Genomic DNA, 6,349 nt, shown 5'->3' with positions numbered 1-6,349 from the left:
TCTTTCCCTGAACTTATAAACCCTTGTGGTTTCCAAGGACAATTCAATGTAAAAGGAAAAAAAAGCTAGCTAATGGGAGAGCTTCATTGAATTGGGATGGAAGAGCAAACCAAAAAAATAAAAAAAGGCTGGCACAAGTTTATGGCCTATGTATACACGGGATTTATACTGACAAGCAGACTTATCCGTGCTGGCGTGAATCCCAGAAACCACAGTGGCTGGCAAGTCTGCCCAGAAATGGATTGCACCAATAGTGTGAAACGCCTGTTCCCCCATCTCCTGGGGAGAGCTCAAAACATGATAACTGCTGAGTAACGGGATTTGGCTGAAGAAATTAAAAATTATGCCCTCCCAAGTGAGAGAGATGGGGCATATTTGCAGTAGCAGATTCAAGCTGTGGAATCTTTTTCTTAATTTGAAAGTTTTCTTCACTCTTCCTTGCTGTCTTTCTACACTCTCTATGAGCAATTTCCATCCTACCTGCTCATTGCTAATCTGTTTTCACACTTTAATTTTTTTTTTTTTTCCTAGCTCTCTTCCAGGCACTTTAAGTCATAACCTCTCCTAACCCTGACAACACCCCTGCTGGGCATTAGCTTTGTACCCCACAACATCAGCAGGTTTTAAATGGATCAACTTTGTGGGGAGTGGAAAACTTTATCATGACAGATTTCAGGGTATCTTTTTCTCCGTTCTTTCCATGTCCAAATGTATCATCTAGGTTCATAGCTTCAAATTCCCTGTTGATTTCTCAGGGTGTTAAGTTTTAAAAACAAAACCCAACAAAAACCCACCACCCTTGTACTAAACACTGCAATGGTTGCTAACATTTTTTTTTTATTATCCTTTTTCCAATGAGATTAGGAAAAGATCACTCTTGAAGTAAAAGGGTGAAAATCATCATTTTAGTAAGAATATTAAAGTTAGATGTAAAGTTGTGCCTTCAATGAATATAGTGTCAGCACTTGTATTGAAGTAGAATGTCAGGCAACCGCCTCCAGTACACAAAGTGCTAGATTTACTCAGTTGTTTTCACCTCTGTTGAAATACCCACATCTTGCACTGCTTATCTGTAATTTTGGATTCATTGGGTATATGGGTTCAGGAGTAAGAGAAGTGCCGTCATACTACACTGTTGCTGAGGCTCTCCCTTTGAGTGGACCCCTAAACTCAGCAAGACCTGTTTGAAAGATGTGTTCCACTGGTAAGAAGGCAGCACTGGCATCCCTCTCCTAGCACCGGGCTGTGATTTTTCTCAATCTCTAATTTTGTCACTGTCTTTCTGTAAAAGTACAGTAAAGAGACTAGCTCTTTATGAGAGGTGAATTTTGCAGTGCCACTGATCCTCTTCTGCATGAAATGAGGATCAGGCTGCTTAGGTGTGTAGCCGGGGACTTTGAAGATTTTAGCAAAAGATAAAGTTCAATTCCAGGCTCTTGCAACTAACACTTTTCTTTCTCCTTCCCTCACGCTTTTCCCACCGCCACAGGTATAACATTTCAAGTATTTTTTTTCTTTAAACAACATGTTGTTCTTTCTTCTGTTTAGACTGGAGAAAAATAGTGGGAGGTCCCTTGTCTTTGCTAGATTTTTCAGTACTTAGTGGTATTTCCAAAGTTCAGCAGATAACAAGAAGGTACAATTAATTCTTCCAGAATTCGGACAGCTTGGAAATCTCCTGCTGCCCTCTGTCAAGCATGGCACTACATGTTTTATTTTTCTTGCCACCTTCTGTTTCAGACCTATCTCAGCTGCCTGCCTGCCCCTCCGGAGCCATGTGAAACAACTAAGAGTTAAATGTTGCACAGGTGACAATCATCTTTATTTAAAAGCTTCCAAGTCAGAGCACAGATGACATTTATCTGTAGGATATTAAGAAAAAATCTCAGAATTGGGGTAAAGCATGAAGAGTAAGTCAGTCTCATCTCCAATTTATAAAGAGAACTTGCTAATCAAGGGGTGGTCCATGGAATGAAAAATCCTGCATGAAGAAAAAAAAAAGCTGTTAACACTGTCTAGGCTGTGCTCCAGATTCTCTTCTTTTCACATGGTATGTACATACAAGCCTTTCAGCAGTATTCTGACTGTGAATCTTAAGTCTGGTCCAGTCCTATGTACTTGGAAAATGCTGGGGCTTTGTTTATTCTCACCTGTCTGCTCTCCTGGTACTCTTTGAACTTACTCATCTCTAACAAAAAGTGAATGCTTCCTAGAAATACTCGTTTTGCTCATAAGCTTTGTAATTCCTTTACTCAAGCCTCACTTTAAAAGAGCTTTAGTATTTCTACCTTGCTTTTTTATCCGTATATAACTATAGGGTGGGTTTATTTTATTTATTTATTTTCCAAACTGATCTGCATCTTGAATTTATTTTTACCTTTTTGCTTACTTTCTTTAATGATGTGCTGTATTTGATAACTGCTTTAGTCACCTGTGCATTCTTTTGCCTGAATTGGGTGACTTTGGCTCTTCAAGTTTCTAATGTGATTACAAGTTCAATGTGCTTCCAAGGACCACACTGTTCATAACATTCCTGCTTTTTTTTGAAGCAAGCAAAGTAATTCAAATCTAGTGAACAAACAAAAGGTCAATTTACATATTTAATAATTTCTTCTATGAGAGATTACTCCTGTCATGTGGAGATAAATGACAACATCCATGAAACTGTATTTCTCTGAAATTAGGGTAACTTCTCCAAAAGTAATGATTAGATGATAGCTTTGTTTGGATTGATCTTTTTCTCTTTAGTAATGGAGTCAGGGGATATCTAGAAGAACTTTGTGTGCTAGCGGGTGGTTCCAAAGCTGCCGAGTTTCACTTAGAGCTGTGAAAATACTAGAGGGAAGAACTTCCTTCTCCCATTAGATTTTCAAGTTTTCAGATGCTCATGTTCTTTTTGCTTGAGTTATGTCTTTCAAAAATCATATTTTTATTGATTTTGCTCTCACTGGTTCCAGATTTGTTCCATCATAGACCTTGATGGTTGGACTGAGGTACAAGTCAGATTCGCTGATGAACTCAGATTTGGGAACTGTGAGACTTTAGAGGGAAAATTGCTGTGTAGAGATGAGGGGGGCATTCCCAAATGGTAGGCTGTTGGTCTCTAACCACTGTGCAGGTATCCAGGAGTGCAAACTGATAAACCACTGAGAAAATGGGAGACTTGTTTTTGTTTGGGGAGTTCCTTTTCTTCCTCCCTTGTTATGATTTTCTGATCAGCAGTTTGGTGGGACCAGTAACATTGCCCCAAGAGGACTGTTTTGTTTCATGTAGCTGCAGGTTATTGCGTGTCCCGGTCCCTATTATGAAGCTGATACTTTAAAATGATTACACAGGTTTAGCTATGCATATACCTTTCTATTTGGCCTTAGTTTTGATGCACCCTGATAATGAATAACAGAGCAAAGTCTCTGCTATTTCAGCTGTTGAATCTTTAGTCTTCTGTTTTGGGACCTAAATGATTTTGCTCTCCGGGTTAGAATCTAGACTACTTGATGTTCAAGCTGCTTATCTTAATAACAGCCTGCCTAGGAGACGTATTTCTTTCTTTTTAAACACGTGGATCAGTTTACCTTTTGTCAATATAGGATTACATAATGTCTACTTTCCCAAAAACATTAGTACCAATTTTCCATCAGGTTATTTATTACACTTACTGTGACTAAGAGATGACAAGAATAAAATGTCACTGTGAAGCACTATAGAAATAGAGAATAGTGGATGGCCTGTGCCCCAGTGACATTACTGTTGCTGTGTGCTCTATGGCTTATATGTTGCTCAGTATCAGAACTGAAAGGCATTCATGCCTCAGGTTATCTTGGAAGGGGAAAGATTACCACCGATATTGACTCTACTAGGCTATATTTTCTTAGGAAAATTTCTTACTTTTATTGGTTCTGGTTAGCTTAACTGCCAATATTAATTAGATACCAGGGGTTTCTTCCTATATTCCACAGACTGTGGATGGGGTAAGATTAAGGAATATTTGTTTCTGTTGCTTCAAAGGATTCTGTATCTAAACTCGCTGTAATTCTTTTGTGGTAGGATTTCTAAATGTGACTGCCTCATCAGTGTCAATTCTTTTGGCGCTCTGTGCATGGTTCAGCATATGTTAGGGAGTTGTGTGAGTGTCTGTTTGTTTTTATCAGTAGATACCCTGAATTCCTCCAGCAACTCTGTCACGTGGGTGGGTAACACTTTGCCATCCGAGATTACCAAAGGGAACTAGGCAGTGGAGGATTGTTCGGGGCAGTCTATTTGTTACCTTTTCAGTCATGAGTCAGAGATACTTTTCCAACAAATCATATCTACATTCAAATTTGTTTGCTTTTGAATACTGTTTAATTTCATTTTTTCTTCTCTCTTGTTCTTATGTACTTATGTTTCTCTGTGCATGTTGCTTCAATTGGTGCTGTCTCTTTTGCTTTTGAAAAAGATATATTTTTTTTTATTTTTCTCCTGGAATTATTATTTAGCCCTTTGTGTGCCTGAAAGAAAACAGATTGTGAATCTATTCCTATTCACATAAATTGCATTTGGATCCCTGTATGTACAATGTTTGAAAACTTGTGATATTTAGAAACCAATAGGTTTAGTTTGAATACACTGCACACATAAAACAAAAGGCATATTAGTGCCACTTTTTGCTTTCTTGAAGTCAGTGGCAGATTTACTATTGATTTCAAGAGGAGCAGGAACAATAATTTAAATGCAATAATTCTGTGTGGTAGATTGTGATAGAATATAGAACAGATGACAGGACCGCCATGGAATCATTGCTCAGCTTAACTTTCCAATGAGAAAATACGTCAGAAAAGTTGTTGCAATCCTGAAATAATAGTGATTTTGTTGTTGTTTTTTGTTACGGTGTGCCTGTTTGGGTTTTCTTGTTTGTTTTCTTTTGTTGTTGTTGTGGTGGGTTCTTTTTATAAAGATCCTTGTGATTAAACCTGGTCTGTCAGTGCGTTAATGCCTCTCCTGGTACCACTGAGGAAATAGGCTGACACAGCACAGCTCCCTGCTGACCTCCCAGCAACGGCTGATTGACTTTGCAAGGACTTTCATTTCAGAAACATTTGCAATTTCCTGAAATAATGCTAAAGAATCACATCATCTTATTTCATATTCACGTTTTCTTGCCTCAGTTATTTTGAGGGTAGGAGAGGAGGGGATGAAATTGTTTCATGCAAATAAGTCGGATGTATTTCATAACAATCAATGTTCTGACCCTAGCACTGTTGTCTCTCTGCCCACCTATATTGAAATAAGATTTCATGGTGGTAGGGTATCATAGGTTACTTAGAATCCCACCCATTTTACTTGTTTTGCTATGAAGAAGTATCATTATAACTCACTTTATGCCTATTATTAAGAAAAAGCACAGCTAAGGATCAAAAATGATGATGATGTGAATGTTCAGAAGACAAATGATTGCTAGTATCACAATGAGTTGTCCACCCACGTGCTCAACAGGTTCTGGAGTGATCAGCTAGGAAATGGAGTATTTCTGGTACACTCTGCAGGTACTTCGTTTAGTTAGTTTCATTAGAAACTTATTCAGAAAAGAAATACCGTCAAAGGATTTTGAGCCTCAGCCTGTTACAATCTATGAAGGACCTTAGAATTTCCCAAATCGTAACCAATATGATATACTTTCTTCCTCTTTTTCCAGGGAACAAATTGTACAAGACCATGAAAAACTCTTTACAATATGCAGTGGGCTTTGGCACAGAGGTGTCCAGTTCATGTCACACCTGTCTCTTTCTAAGTGAGAGCTTCCAGAAGGAAATCTGAAGTACCAGTAAATGCATGTGTGCAAACTCTGCTCTGTTCATCTTCTGCTGTCTCGATTGATTCTAATTATTTTTCACATTGTGGTTTTGTCCCATATCGTGCTTATCTGAAAGATTGGTCAGTTTGATCAAGGTACACAGAAAGAAAGCCTAACATTGCTGTTTTGGGTGTATGAGACTCAAATAGAAGTTGATTGCTCCTTCTACCTCAGTCAGTGACTTCTGTTCTCCTTTCCCCTAGTAGTGCCACATATAATCCTGGGAGTATTTAGCTAACGTACATACATCAGATGGAAAAGAACATGAAAGAGCGATTGGGAAAGGACTCTTTTTTTTCTTTTCCCTAATGATTCTTAAAATTGAGGCATCCTTGGGGATGTTTTCTCCTGTTCATCACTACAGGCAGTGAATCATTTTTCTGATCTACTTATCTTTCATTGGGTGACAAGTGACCTGTCAATTTGAAGGTGCATTTTCTAGCTAGATGGACCTGTCATCTGACTAGAATTTCTCATGTTGGATTTGGCCTTTCAACCTGAATTTCTGAGCTAAATAAT

This window comes from Charadrius vociferus, unplaced genomic scaffold (assembly GCF_000708025.1).
Source record: "Charadrius vociferus isolate BGI_N301 unplaced genomic scaffold, ASM70802v2 scaffold325, whole genome shotgun sequence".
Taxonomy (NCBI): Eukaryota; Metazoa; Chordata; class Aves; order Charadriiformes; family Charadriidae; genus Charadrius; species Charadrius vociferus.
Note: the sequence above shows the minus strand (reverse complement) of the source record.